Here is a 15,987-nt window from a genome sequence, read left to right as displayed (position 1 = left end):
AACAAAAAATTAACTACGAATTTTGTAATTGCTATATTTCTCACTTATAATTATTTATAATAGTATTTAATTTCAGTAGTATTTCCAAAAATATTGTTAAAAATATTAAATTACACTCTTTAAATCTGAGCAAACCAGCACCTACACACGGGTACACGATTCATATTACAAAAATTTATTTTTGTTTCCTTGTTTTTTGAAAAACTGGCTTAATTATCGACAAACATTTATTGAAACATACATTTCATTTTTAATATTTTTAAAAAAATTACAAGAGTGACTCAACCAAATTTTCTAAACCACCACTTAATAAATGGGCATATATTATAGCAAAAACAGTTCTTCGAACTGAAAAAAACAGTTTAGAGTTCGTTAGAGGTGCGGCCTTAAAGGGACATATATTATTTTTTATTGTTGATTAATTTGTCAAATTAATTGAAATAGTATTAAAAAATACTCCTGTGAACAACAGAATGACGTCATTCTGCTTTCAAATCACAGTCCACTGCTCCTCCAATTTTTAACACAAAATCTTTGGCCAAATTTTGCCAACAAAGGTATCCATATTTATATTTATTTTCTTCACTACTCATTTAACATTAAAATTTTAAAATTTACTATTATTAGTTTATTTTTTACTGCAATAAATAACTAATAAACTAATAATAATAAATTAATCAACAATAAAAAATAATATATGTCCCTTTAAGGCCGCACCTCTAACGAGCTCTAAACTGTTTTTTCAGTTCGAAGAACTGTTTTTGTTATAATTTTGGTAATGCTTTAAGGGTTACGACAGAAAAAGGTTTAACGAAAATACCTCTCTGGCATAATTATTGTTGAGCTATTCTGTAAAGTTATATTTGAGTTCTACAAAATTCATGGTATACATCTTTTGTATACTCAATAGAAAATATAGCTTTTGAAATATCCTTTGAGAAAAGTCATTTGGACATAATGGATTTGTAGAATACAGTATTCATCCATGACTAGTCTGACGCAGTTAGGAGCAATTCTAAAAAATCATTTGGGCTTAAATGTAAAGTTGTTTTAAATCAATCATACAATTTCTGTAAAAGTCACAGATAAATAAATACTAGTAAATACATGGAAAATTCTTCAGGGAGGCTATTCTGTAATTTTCATTTGGATCGAGTTTGTCCAAATCATTTGAAATTTTGGACAGTTTGCACCAAAAATGACAAAAATGCTTATTCTGTAAGTCTAAATCCCACATCAATCGGCTCCAAGCAAGCCAAATGATTTGGCCATACAAGTGGCCGGCCAAATGGGGCTGATTTCTCATTTAGGTAGTTTACCCCCCCCCCTCCCCTGATTTTCACTAACATTTCCTTCCTTTTTGGTCACCCAGAAGCGGCGCCAGCAACAGGCCGGTGTCGGCCTGGGTCTACTTGAAATTTTGGTAGGGCCCTACAAAAGTCGTCCAAATTATTTAATATCAGAAAATTATGTAATTTGTATCTTTCATTTTATATTTACAAAAAAATGGTTCTTAAACTTACTTTACTTAGTGTACCTACATACATTAATTTTAATAAAGTTGTAAGTTCTGATGTAAGGGATGTACTGTTGTACATGCGAAGTACCGAAGGTATGAATGTAAATTGATAGACTGGAATTCAGTCGTAGAAATAAGTAAATAACCACTCATTTGTTAAGTGTTATCGGTACACAAAAAAGGATCAACACAGACTCTGTTTTTAGTAATGTTTAAATTCATAATTAGTTATAATTTTTTCGTCGCGTATTCATTTTACCCAACATTTGCACCATTGGCTTAAAAAAATGAAATAATCCACGTGGACGGATTTGAAAAATTCGTGGTGTGAGGCCTCCATAATTTTAGGGGGCCTCCAAATGGTTGGCCTACCTTCCCAAAAATCCTGGCGCCGCTACTGATTACCTCTCTATAGTAAACTCTGTAGAGTGGGCTCTTTTTCACTGCCATTTTGATATTTTTCGTGGTATTTTATAACTCTGAATTTTTGATATTACTGCGAGTATGTTTAAAGCTTAATTGCGAGGCTAATTTATATTTTATACACCTTAAACATTGTTCTAAACTTGGCATTCATTTATTGGTGGTGGAATATACTAAGCCTCTGCTTTTTCGTTTAAAATGGAAGCTTTGTTTTTCCGACATTGGATTAATAATAGGACTATCCTTAGTTCAAGTTCCAACTTGAGCTTTTTCGTTTATTGTAAGAATATCGTAATCGCGTTGAACGTCGTGATCTACGAATTCAAAGAGTTAATAGAGATACGAATCAAGTGTGGGAGTTAGCAGACCTTCGTTTCCGAAGAAATTTTCACTTAACGCGTGATATGGTTTTAGGCTTTGTCAAACCTTGACGGAGCCTCTACAAGGAATTAGAACCACCACTTTGCCAGTAGATTTGAAGGTAAGAAATCTCACAAATCTAACAATTTTTAACTATGAATATTTATAAAATTGAACGTTCTTTTTCAAGGCGATTATCGCTTTGTGGGGTGGCGGAGTGGTTAGCACTTTCGATCCCAGCCTGTGGCACTGAGTGAAAACTCGGAACAACTCCTTCTGCGTAGAGTTTGCAAGTTTAAGGGGTTATCCCCCGAGATCTAAAGTTTCCCCTTCCATAAAAACTAGTTGAGGTTAACGGTAATAGTTAGTGTAGGGAGGTGTTGGCTCGAACGCGTGGCATGCAGGGCTTGTCACCACCCTCCTACGCATTGTAACCCGGCCACCTGAATTAATGGCTTCAAAAGTCGCTTGATGACTTAGGCCTAAGGTGGTGCCTTGGGTATTAGCCTAGCCGATTATTATTTTTAGATTTTATTCGAAAGGGTCATACCAACTGCATGTAAGCCAAAATCGTTTTTGGTGTCAGCCAACCTAGTGTGCTTTAGTGACGTTACGAAGGCTTTCAACCGGCATCTAGTACCATTACGTTTCCTGTGACCGAAGTGCACAAAGCTGCTGTTAAATTGAGGTACGAAGAAGAGTGCAACTTTACCGGAAAAATTGGAGCGATAGATTGCACACATGTAGCAATCACCCCCCCCCCCCCCTGCGAACATTGACCCAGAGTTTCCGGAGAATCTTCACGCATGAAGATTTCATAGTCGGATACCCTGTGACAACGAGCTTATTTAAAATTGGGAAATTCTCTTTTTTGGAGGAATTTATTTTCTAAGGACGCTTGAAGTTGCAATTTATTCTCTTAAATAGGCTAATATCGTTGAACATGTGCGGAGTATGTTGCCTTCTCGTGTTGAAAACTTGCTTTTGCTAGGCCAAAACATGCACGCTTTTTTTACTCGCAAAGATGAACTTTAAATATTTTTTGGACCTTATTTAGTACTTTTTTTAGGGAATTTCCATTTGTACTTTTTTTGATTTTTTTAAATATAGTACATATTGAAAACTAAAGGGCTACAGCGGCTGCGATTTGCAGGTGACTAAAATATAGAACAACTCTTTATGGCACTATAAAAAGACGAAATATCAGGACCTCTATAAGTCAACCATAAAGAGTGGACGCATTCACGGAGATTAAATACCACTTGCGTGGTTCGTTTTCACTATGATTTCAGAACCAAAAACATGAAAACAATCGGAAGCTGATAGGGCACTGTTAAAATAAGCCACACGCTATTTAAATTTATTTTAGATTAAGGCGCTAATCAAAAGCCGGTTTTAGCCTAAATGATTATATTATTATTATTTTTATTATTTTGTTATTGTTGGAAACCATTCCAAGAATGCCATTTAATAAAAACCGCCACTTAAGAATCAGGTTTAAAAAACGGTAGAAAATCGCTGAAAATCGCATCGAAATCAGATATATTCCGAAAAATCAAACAGTTCAAGAATTCAGTAATACGCTTTCTATAGCGCAGACTTTTTGGAGAAATATAATGTCATTTAATCTGCACCAGTTTCGTCAGCACCTAGTTGGCGTCAAACGTATAACTGACCTTTTGTTTTAGGTCAATAGGACTAACTTCAATTCATAATGTAGAACTTACACAGACAACAAGAAAAATTTATTCGTTAAGAGAATAGTTAATATTTTACCTCACGTTTTCTACAATACAGTGTACAGTCAATTTATAGCCTTAAAATACATCGTTAATTGTTGCGAAAAAAATATTGAAATGCTTACAAAAACTGCAGTCTTACGATCCATAAATTATTATTACTGCTTATTGTTGAAATATTCCTTTTCGAAAAACCTTTTCGATATATTTCAGAATGTATTACTGCTACCGAAATACAAAATAACGCGAAGTTGAGTACATGAATTCTTACTACGCGATAATCGATGAGTAATTACAACTTACTCATTTTCGAGTTCAGGTTCCCGGACGAAAAAAAGATCGATGGAGTACTAGCATAGCAGCAGTGACTCATTTAAAAGTACAAAGGTTATTGTAGTATTCTAGGCAAATATACAGTTTAGGGCCCCGCCCCATTCCTCCTATTCCACCAGGGAGTATACAGTGGAAGGCCACTAATGATTCAGTTTCATTAGGGTATACACACTAGAAGGTGTGCTTATAACTTTTCAATCATCCCTTTTCATTCGATAGTGAATGAAGAGCAGATGATAGTAGGGTCTTCGAGCCGATTCTAGGCCATACACAGTATTCACACAACCCATTCCACCTATTCCACCCTTTCCACCAGCGAGTATACAGTGGAAGGCCACCACCCGTCCCTCCCGTCCCTCCGGGTTGGTGCTGGTGGTGTACAGCCAAAGGCAGGGGTGATGATGATGGGTAAATACTTAGGTGGTGAACGCGTAAAGGCGGGGTGAACTAGCAATGCTATGTTTAACGAAAGAGTGACGCAATACTTAGGTGGTGAACGCGTAAAGGCGGGGTGAACTAGCAATGCTATGTTTAACGAAAGAGTGACGCAATACTTAGGTGGTGAACGCGTAAAGGCGGGGTGAACTAGCAATGCTATGTTTAACGAAAGAGTGACGCAATACTTAGGTGGTGAACGCGTAAAGGCGGGGTGAACTAGCAATGCTATGTTTAACGAAAGAGTGACGCAATACTTAGGTGGTGAACGCGTAAAGGCGGGGTGAACTAGCAATGCTATGTTTAACGAAAGAGTGACGCAAAACTTAGGTGGTGAACGCGTAAAGGCGGGGTGAACTAGCAATGCTATGTTTAACGAAAGAGTGACGCAATACTTAGGTGGTGAACGCGTAAAGGCGGGGTGAACTAGCAATGCTATGTTTAACGAAAGAGTGACGCAATACTAAGGTGGTGAACGCGTAAAGGCGGGGTGAACTAGCAATGCTATGTTTAACGAAAGAGTGACGCAATACTTAGGTGGTGAACGCGTAAAGGCGGGGTGAACTAGCAATGCTATGTTAAACGAAAGAGTGACGCAATACTTAGGTGGTGAACGCGTAAAGGCGGGGTGAACTAGCAATGCTATGTTTAACGAAAGAGTGACGCAATACTAAGGTGGTGAACGCGTAAAGGCGGGGTGAACTAGCAATGCTATGTTTAACGAAAGAGTGACGCAATACTTAGGTGGTGAACGCGTAAAGGCGGGGTGAACTAGCAATGCTATGTTTAACGAAAGAGTGACGCAATACTAAGGTGGTGAACGCGTAGAGGCGGGGTGAACTAGCAATGCTATGTTTAACGAAAGAGTGACGCAATACTTAGGTGGTGAACGCGTAAAGGCGGGGTGAACTAGCAATGCTATGTTTAACGAAAGAGTGACGCAATACTTAGGTGGTGAACGCGTAAAGGCGGGGTGAACTAGCAATGCTATGTTTAACGAAAGAGTGACGCAATACTTAGGTGGTGAACGCGTAAAGGCGGGGTGAACTAGCAATGCTATGTTTAACGAAAGAGTGACGCAATACTTAGGTGGTGAACAGTAGGGATGCAACGGTTCGACTTTTTTGGAATATCTCGGTTCGGGATCCGGTTCCGGTTCCTAAATTTTTGCTTTATCGGTTCCGGTTTTAATTTATCGGTTCCGGTTCTCAAAATTTAGAACCGATCAGTTCCGGTTCCTAAACGGTTCCTATGCAGTTCCAGTGTGTTTAGTATTAATTAAAGTTAAATACACAAGCAATTCAAATGAAGTTAAAGATAAATAAAATCCATCACATTTATTTATTTAGAATATAAAATTTGATTTTGATAAATTATATTTTAAAAATAGTAGTATCATTAGACAAAATCTAGAAGAATTGTCATCGTGAATCAGTACCATTAGACCTTTTTGTAACGTTGTATACCATTGACCGGCTTAAGTCCTGTCAAAATTGTGCGATTTAATATATGTAAATATCAATATTGAAATATTTATAGAAATAAAAGGTGACTATTGTAGAAAATAGAATACATCTTATTTAAAATATTTCTTAATTTCTTTATTGACTTAAAATATTTACAATATTGGACAAATTTTTAACGTTTTCATTTGTCTAAGAGTTAGTGCACAGTTCGTCGGCGGATAAAATATACTAACTATAACCATTTGGAGATAAAGAAAACTTACATATATCAAAAGTATATAGTTGAAGTTTGAAACTAGTGGCTCTATATAATGTGACGTTGGTTTCTTTCGTTGCAGCCTCTTTACTAAAATGAACATAATAAAAATTTGTTTTTTGTTTGTTTTATTTACGAGTTATCTATTGAGATTTTCATTTCGCATTTTAATTTGTAGTCGGAAGAGATCACTTTTGGAATCGATAATTATTTATCGTAGAGACCAATTCGGTACTTAGACGCAATACCTTAGATTTCATTTGAGTTTCATATCGGTATTTGTTGTTTGCTATCGAATAAATATGAAGAAAAGATTAAAGAAAATAATTTGGGGGATTTTTCTTGGAAATTGCCAATTTTATTTAATTACAAATACTGTTTTAGGGCCTGGTGCAGAGACATTTTTTCCTATCGCAAAATAGCGATTCCTCGCTAAATTAACAGAAAACGCACGTGCTATCGAACTTAGCGCCAAATCGGTGTGCAGAGACATCTCGCTCGCTAAAATAACAGAAAGTCACTCTGTTTATTTTGCGAGTGGTCTTGGGCAGTCGCTAGCCGCCGAAAAGCTCGCAAAAACAATGGCCGATTGTGTTACGCAAAGAGCTCGGGAAATAAATTGAGAATTAAACACTTTTTACCTACTTTAATAAGATAAATATTACAACACGGTAGGTCAGAATCTTTTAAATTATTAAAATTTGAGTTTCTAGCTCATTATCGCTTTCCGAAAAATATTTTTGACAAATTATTGTCAGAGCCAAGGCCTAAACACAATCATGATTTACGAAACAGAAAAAAGCCAGCCACTCTTAGCAATTTTACAGGTAAGAATAAATTATAATAGGGAATTTTATACATTACTACTTTGGGTGTATTCTAAGCCTTGGTTTATTTATAGATCCTTATTTGCTGGTAGTGTATGCAGTGGGTTTTAACTAATGAGCCAGTAATGACATGGTGAATTTGTTCAGTGTATCAAAGATCTTTAGCTATCAACCAGCGTTTATACCAATTCATATACCGAGAAGAAACCTATCCTCAGGTAGACTAGGAGTTGCGATAAAAGTTGTATTGGAATATTCAAGTTTATTTGGCATGCATCAAGAGCTTACCGAGCCAATTTGATGTATTACCCGAGGGGTCGGACACTTGCCATTATTTTGTACAAGAATTTTGTAGAAATTTTGGCGATTTTATCATTACATTTTGAAGTGATTTTGGGATTTCAATGTTAATTTACCATAGAGAGAGTTAAAAGATTTTGAAATTTTAGACAAAGTACGGGATTTTGGTAAATGTCCGACCCCTCGGTATTACCTTAAAAGTGTTTGGCAGTTAATTCTACACGCTTATATCATTTGTTACAATTTATACCTGGACTAGGCTATGTAAATGCCAGATAATTGAAAACAACTTATATCAAAAAGCAGCACTATTGTTTTACGTGTGATTAATATAGGATATTTCGCTAGAAATTGCGTTAGACAATTACCAATTTTTGAACACTCGTGAAATTGCTGTTTTTTTATTTATTGATGTATGTTATAACTAGATTTATTTTAATTGCTATCAGCTAAGTTTTGAAATAAATATTTTCCTAAAAACCAAATGATACGGCTCATTTTCTAACAGAGAATCAAATTCGGAAAATGTTGGCTTATAATAGTAATGAATCTTATTTTCATTCGGTATTTTATTGGTGTACCAACCATATAATAAAAATATATTTTTAAAATGACAAAACCATTAAACTGTGTAGTAAATGCAACTAAACTAATAAATAATAAGAGTAAGAAATTTATATAATCAGAAGGAACCAATTTTCATGCACTATTTTTTTTGGATAACCTCTCATTCTTCAGAAACTGATTTGGTTTCCCTTCGTGGCTATATTACATAAATATATTTTATTAAAATAACGGATTTAACTATAAAAATTATAAAACCTAATAATATAATTAGAGTAAGATAATTATTAATTAGAAGAGCCAGGATTTCATCGTCAAAACACAAGCCAACCATAACCACGTGATAGCTTTTTGCGTCAAAAATGGAGCTCTCCTATTGGTCCGTGACTTGGGTAAAAAATAACAGCTAAAACGTCTCTGCACCGCGATTTTGATTGCGAGGATCGCAAAGTAAACAGCTCGCTAAATCTGAATCGCTAAATTGCGATCCTGTTAAAATTAACAGGAATCTCAAAACGTCTCTGCACCAGGCCCTAAAAAAGTACAAACAATTATAGTAACCATATGCTTACAAAGTTCAAAAATGTAGAATTATTGTAAAATTCAGTTATTAATTCGATAGTAAAATTACTGATAGCCCTTGAAATATGTTAATTACTATTATATTGATAAAACTCTCAAACCGAGAATGGGATAATTGTTTCTAAGTCCAGTTATATTTATATGGAAATATATCATGGGTATGTGATAAGGATCGGTCAATCAATCTATCTAAAAATGATGTCCTTAGAAAGAAGAGCTATGGCGACGTTTTTAACGTATTATCTGTGTTATTATACCCAAACAAAAGGTTATAATAGATGCAGCACCATAGCGCCATTAGATTTCACGAGATATTTGTTTGGATCTCCTTTATCATTTACACTTTATACGCATCAACATTAATAATAGAGAAATGTCAATAAGGTAAGAATACTTCAGAATGCCGCATGGTGACGTTATCGAGGCTTTCAAATCACGCTTATAGTTTTTCACTTTGTATGGAATAACCATTGGTCTGCGTCATCGATGTCAAAAACCAACTATGTTAAATAAGTTTTAAAACCTTATTTTTCCCTTATCCTCCGTTATGCCCACTGTTCCCCCCTTTGTTTATTTTTGATATTATATGAATCACGTCGGTGGTTTCTGAACACTTTATATTTTAAGACTTAAGAAAATTAAGCCAAAACGAAATAACAGCTGTTTCCTATTTTGTTTATTTTCGTTATTATATGAATCACGCGGGTGGATTCTGTACCCTTTATATTACAAGACCTAAGAAAATTTAGACACAACAATATGAGCGCTGTTTCTTATTTTGTTTATTTTTGTTATTATATGAATCAAGTGGGGGAAATCTGTACACTTTATATTTCAAGACCTTAGAAAATTTAGGGAAACAATATGGATATCAACCCTAGGATAGGTGAGTTCCGAAATTAGATACAAAACAAAATGACCACCAGCCCTAGGTAGACACCGAAAAACGTCTTTAAACGCAATTTCCCCTTATCCCCCGTCTTTCCCTAATTTCTAATGATTTCAAACCCTTATATCCCCTGTTTCTTTAAATACTAATTGCAGTTCCTTTCTTTAAAAAATATTATAATACTTTTAGTGTACTTGACCGTATGTGGAGTGTCATCATGGAACGTAGCTTAGGTGGTTGCTCAGAGACCTGGATGAAAATATTCTCGAGGGAAAATGGTTTTGTAAAAGATATTATCAACATTGTTTATGAAAATATGATGTCAAATATTGATTTAAAAAAATAAAGAACTAAATCGTAACCTCTTTTTCATATTCCATAGTTTGTAAGCTTCTATTAGTCCACTAAGTATCGATTTAGCTGCAAAGTTTAGTTCTCTGTCCTCTAAGTAACTTTATATAGCATTTTGATAAGCGATTGAACGTTGATATCATATTTAATATCACTTTTGGAATAGATAATTATTTATCCAATCGGTACTTAGACGCAATATCTTAGATTTCATTTGAGATTCATATCGGTATTTGATGTTTGCTATCGATTAAATGTGAAGAAAAGATTAAATATATTATTTTGGGGAATTTTATTGCGGGAAATTGCAAATTTTATTTAATCAAAAAGTACAAACAATTATAGTTACCATTTGCCTTCAAAACTTAAAAATGTTGAATTATTGTAAACTTCAGTTATTGACTCGATGTTTAAATTAAACTTATTGTTATATTTAATTTGTCAACACTCTCTCTCAGTTATGGAGTTCAGTTAGGTTATTGGGATTCTTCGGGACACTTGAATTTTCTCCAAAGCGTACATGTGTTGATGATTGACAAAAAGGGGAAAAGGTTGGGGATGCGCGAGGAGAGTGGTTTCTACTAAGGATTAGTCCAAATACATTAAGAAAACTTTTCACTACCCATCTCCCGTTGTTCATGGGGACCTAGCGAACACCCGATGGTTTTTCCACAACAGTAGATTTACTCTACGAAATTTGGTTTCACACTTTTTTTAGTATATACGGCTCGTAAATCACGGAAAATACATGGTGTCATTAGGGTATTTTTTACTACTTAACCTTTGAGCATGTTATTTTTACAACTAAGGGCAAAACCCTTAATCGATACTGAACGCGTATAAAAAGGGCTCCAGGATGGTCAAAATTTCAATTTTCAATAGAGCTGTTAAAATGGTTGTACGGAAGGTTCCTTTAGCGACGGAATGGGTAAGAACCATGTTCAGCGACGATGTCGACGACAACGAGGATGTTATGGATACAGTATCCAATGTATCGTCAACCGATACTTTTCCGATAGTACTGTATATGGTCTGCTCTTAAGATAACGTTTTATTTTATTGTGTTAATGGGGTAGAAATATTTACTATAATTTATTAAATCCTCAATCAAATGATTAGGTAAATGCTAAACAACTCCATTGATGAACCCAAATATGCAACAGTAAGCGGGATAATAGAAGAATTTCGTGCTAACATACTTAATATCGACGGATTTCAGGAGGGTAGGATTAATATCAGTTGACCCTATTTTGATTCTCTTCCAAGTTAAGTGTTTCAGATAACGTTTACTTATTCTGTACCTTCAATCCATTTTGTTTCACATTAACTTGATATAAACTTGTATCCACTAAATTATAGAAAGGATTGGAAGATCATAGTAACAGGGAAAAAGCATTGCTTGGAATTATAGATATTGGGGTGGAGGAGTGGTAGAATTACGGCTCTTCGTTTTTCCAACTGCTTTTCTACCAAAAATGGACCAAAACGGACCAAAAGTACCCTAAAAGCGACCAAACTGTGAATAGATTACTAAAAAGTAAATTTAATATAAGCTAAGTGAGCAGTGGTGGTAAAAATCTAAAATGTATTTTTAAGAATAATTCCGGGAATAATACTACTAATAATATAAATAATGTAAACAATGAGAGATGTGTGGTGTATAAATTCGATTGTATTTGTAAACAACCCTATGTTGGTGAAACAAAGCGCCCTCTAAAAAAACGTGTCAGTGAACATAAATACTGTATAAAAACTGGTGACTTAAAAAATGGGATGGCCAACCATATTTGGAATACTGGAAAAAATGAGATACATGATATTTTATTTGATGAGCCTTTAATTTTATATAAGGAACCTGACTATTATAAATGAAAATTCATAGAGGGCGTATATATCAATGATATTGGAAAATTAAATCTGGACGATGGAAATCTAACAGCGAAACTATGGGGGGCGTTTGATAAAAAACTGTTGTATCCAGTAAGAAAGACTACTTGTGTCGTGGTTTTTTTTTATTTACTCTGTATCGTGAATGTATATAACTCTAGACAAGGGATGTTTTCCTTTAGTTTGACAAAGACCCACGGGTCGAAAGCTCACCTGTTAATTATTTAATTATTGTTAATTTTTGAATTAAAATAATTATGATTTTAGTTATATCCATGTGTTTCCTCCGTTAATAAAAAAGTTTTATTTAACGTTTTAACCTGGTTTGAAAATACTTAAATTCAACTCAAGCAGCTTGAAACGCGCCTGCCTTATAGCCTAGGTGATTCCAGTATCCAAATCTGAAGTGTTGCATGATTCGCATTTAAGATTATCATTTCTGCAAACCTTTAAATATGCTAACCCCATTTATTTGTTAAATATTTTGGTAAACTCAGACTACTTAGGAGAGTTTTTAGAAATAGAGGACTGTTCAGTTTTATTTTTAAGTCACTGCAATAGTAGGGAGTTTGGAAATATTTCTCAACAGTTTACTAGTCTTTGTTGTAACGGTTAGTGACTTTTAAAGACTAAGCCTCTTAACTCGCTATTTTGAATTTTTCTTGAAATGCTTAGGGGGCTATGAAGACGGTTAAATTAATATTTACGAAACCAGGAATTTTAACGGTGGAAACACCCTGAACTGTGACGACACTGTTTAGTAGAAATCCACCAAAGAAGTAGTGGTCTTTTTACACTTTAACACATTCTGGTGGATAAATTCCTAAACTACCATTAAAAGAAAAGCTGTTTTTCACATGTAGAGCTAGTTTTTTATTTAAACTCCCACTGTCCTAGCCAGGGGCGTAGGAACGTTCTAGAAGTTGGAGGGGGCAAAGTGAAACCAAAAGGGGTCTTTAGAATGGTTTTTAATTTTTAATGGAGTGTAGCTTCTCCGAATGCACGTGTACATTTTACTACTATGTAAATTGGCGGGAAAAGACTGAAATTTAAACACAGTTGAGGTTCTATAAGTTTTTTTGCTTTTAAAATGAGAATTTGAGCCTTTTGAAGATTTCAACTGACCAAAACGTTGGAGGGGGCAATAACATTAGTTGCCCCTCCCAGAAAAATTCTAGGGAGGGGAATTGCCCCCTTGCCCCCCCCTTGGTTCCTACGCCCCTGGTCCTAGCCCCAAAAGTAAATGAGAGAAAGAAGCAAATTAAATAGTGACAAAAAGTCCATGTGGGTAAATGGTTTAATAAATACAGACCATCTTAACATGAAATGGCAAGAAATCATATCTCATTGGACGGTTCGGTGTAATTGGTATTTATTTTTCGCAAAAGCCAAAATACCAGCAATAGAAAAAGGACCACGTTTTCAGACATGTTTCCCTTGACAGTAAGAGGTAAACCGTTTATATAATTAACAATTATTAACACGCATGCTGATCACGCATAAGCTCGACAGAAATATTTTAAGACTTCATTACACGATTTATATTATTCTCGAGAAATTGAACAACAAACATGTATTTGATTTTGACACATTTTATTAATAATTTTGTAAGACATTTTACATCTTAACTCCTTAAATATGATCTGAGCATCAGGCGTCGCAATTACATTTGTACCTGATCATCTTAATCGAGCCATCTATTGTATAGTTCATAACGACCATTTTGCAATAGCAGCCGTCTGCGGTACAAGCGCTGAGGCAGTCGCTCTTCGAATTGTAATGACCTAAAGCATTTGGTTTCATTGATCGATTCCGGAAGTCAGTGGTTGAAACTTTCATTCCACGTACTAGTGAAAACTGATTTCTCCTACGTCATGTTCCGTAATCTCTGCTCAGTGGCACCCCCAGAAATTAAGTGAAGGGGGACACGGTGGCTTGTGGAAGGCCTGGTTGAAAAGTTATAAGTAGAGGTCGGCATTTGAATCCAATTATTTATTTTTATTCATAACCGCAAATTATCCAAAAAACATACGAAAAGATCAATTATTTTTGCATGTTAAATCTTTGATTATTCGTATAAAATGTTCATAAAAACAATTAACCCAACTTTTTATGGTTAATCGAAATTTTGCCGGTTAATTTATTCGTTCCGCCGACCTCTAGTTATAAGTAAATCAATTCTTCATTATTCCGTATGCCTGGGGGTGCCATTGTCTCTGTTTGTGAGAAGGGAGAGAAGAATCCGTTATGACGTAGAATACAAAAGTCTGCAGAAGTAAAGGAAAATAGAATACCACCACTGACATTTGGGATCGATCTTATAAATTAAATAATTTAAATGAACTGCAATCCTAATAGTTCATTTTATAAAATAAAAAGTGGTCTTGCCAAACTTGTTAAAATGTTGCTCTTACGTCACAAGACCCAGCTTTATTAGTGTATTCTTCGCACGAGCGATTTGCACGCGCGCTAGAAAAAGCTATTCTCCTCGCGACTGTAGCGCGCGCTCGTAGACTTGTAAAAGTAGGAGACTGTGACGTAAGAGCAACAGTTAAACAAGAAGACCACGTTACTTTATAAAAAGAACTATTAAAAGGAAAGAGACAAGCATTTTAATGTTTAATATTTCCTCAAAAGCCTAAGCCAAATTCAATTACTACTGCGATTAAAAAAAATATTAAGTTTGAAAAGTTGGAAAAATTGGGCTATTTGCTTTAAATATTGTCCTAAAAACCAATTAATATTAAAAAGCTCTTAAGAGAGTTTGGCTTCAAACGGCTGTGATTTAAATGTGATTTGGATTGTTTACCTTCTGCGAATTGCAAACCAATCACCAATACGAGCACAAACACGGTTAGGATTAAATTCGGCTTTGGTGAAATTCCCATTGTGAGTTTGGTGGTTTAGTCGACTGTAATCAAACAACTTATTAGGTTCGAATGTAATAAACATTAATGTCTGTTATATTACATGTGAGCTTATTGTTGTCGTATGGTGAAATAGCAGACAAATTTATCCCTTCGTGGCTGTGCCTGAAAATTTGAGTTGTTGCTAAGAAATAATATGGAGCAGATGACATGCAGACATTCAAATTGAATGTCAGTCAGTACGCATTAATTTATTCCGTCTTCCATAAAAACGTTTAGCGGTTAACGGTAATAATTAAAGGCATTAAAAGTCACTAGCTGACTTGGGAGTAAGGTGGTGCATATTGAGGTATAAGCCTAGCTGAGTATACTTCTCACTAAAAGTAAACTACCAACGAAGATCCCTCAAATCCTGCATTATGTTAAAAATGTCTTACCTCGATAAATAGCTTGAAATTATGTCTATAGGTTGCCGTGATTCGTACTTAACTTAACAAATATTTTTATATTCAAAGGTTTTTGAAAGAGGAAATAACTCAAATTTATGAATAGCTGTTTAAAGCTAGATTTATCAGCATTCTTGTTTTCCCGAACAATTAACCACTTATTTTTAAATGTTTAATTTCGGAATTATCATAAAGTGTATAAAGCGTAAAATATGAACTATTTGTTTCAAGTTTAAATTATCCTTCTTGTCTATACTGACCTATATTTAAAGGCCCAATAAAATGTAGACACGCAAAACCATTGCTTAGCTGAAGAAAATCCAGAACCTTAAAGGACGTATGAAGTAAAACGTCCAATGGACATTCAAGAATGCCTTGATTAAATGTAGCCAATGTGACCAATACATTAAAACACCTTTTTTATTACATAAAGGCCCCAAATCACCTTTAATTTACAACTGATTGCTCCATCCGTATCGATCGCTTTGAGAAATATTAGTTACTACTCATCACTTTAAAAAATTTAATAATGAGCTGTTAGCGCCTTTTACTGCATCGATTAGGTATTTCAGTGACCTCAGTTAAGCGAAATGTGACAGTTTATTAGTTATATTTAAAAATCATTTTGTGTCATTTGAAATATGGCACGTTGGAGGTGTATTATGCTATTTATTTAAAATAAATACAAAAGAATAGCTGGAATATTTTTTAAATAAAATACTAAATACTAGAAAAATAACTAT

The 15,987-nt window shown here is 34.6% G+C and overlaps 1 long non-coding RNA gene across 1 annotated transcript; it reads right to left on the bottom strand.

The window, feature by feature from the left end:
* Positions 1–13,507: 13,507 nt before the first annotated feature.
* Positions 13,508–15,340, bottom strand: LOC149958557 (uncharacterized). The gene is made up of 4 exons (XR_016478303.1): positions 15,236–15,340; positions 14,902–14,963; positions 14,741–14,842; positions 13,508–13,715 (listed from the first exon to the last, which is right to left on the bottom strand). It is a non-coding gene; the product is annotated as an uncharacterized LOC149958557 (long non-coding RNA).
* Between the last annotated feature and the right edge of the window lie 647 nt (positions 15,341–15,987).

Source organism: Leiobunum rupestre, chromosome 2, assembly GCF_980474605.1.
Source record: "Leiobunum rupestre chromosome 2, qqLeiRupe1.1.hap1, whole genome shotgun sequence".
Lineage (NCBI taxonomy): Eukaryota > Metazoa > Arthropoda > Arachnida > Opiliones > Sclerosomatidae > Leiobunum > Leiobunum rupestre.
The sequence above is the reverse complement of the archived record's forward strand: the minus strand, read 5'-3'. Positions and strand labels throughout refer to the sequence as shown.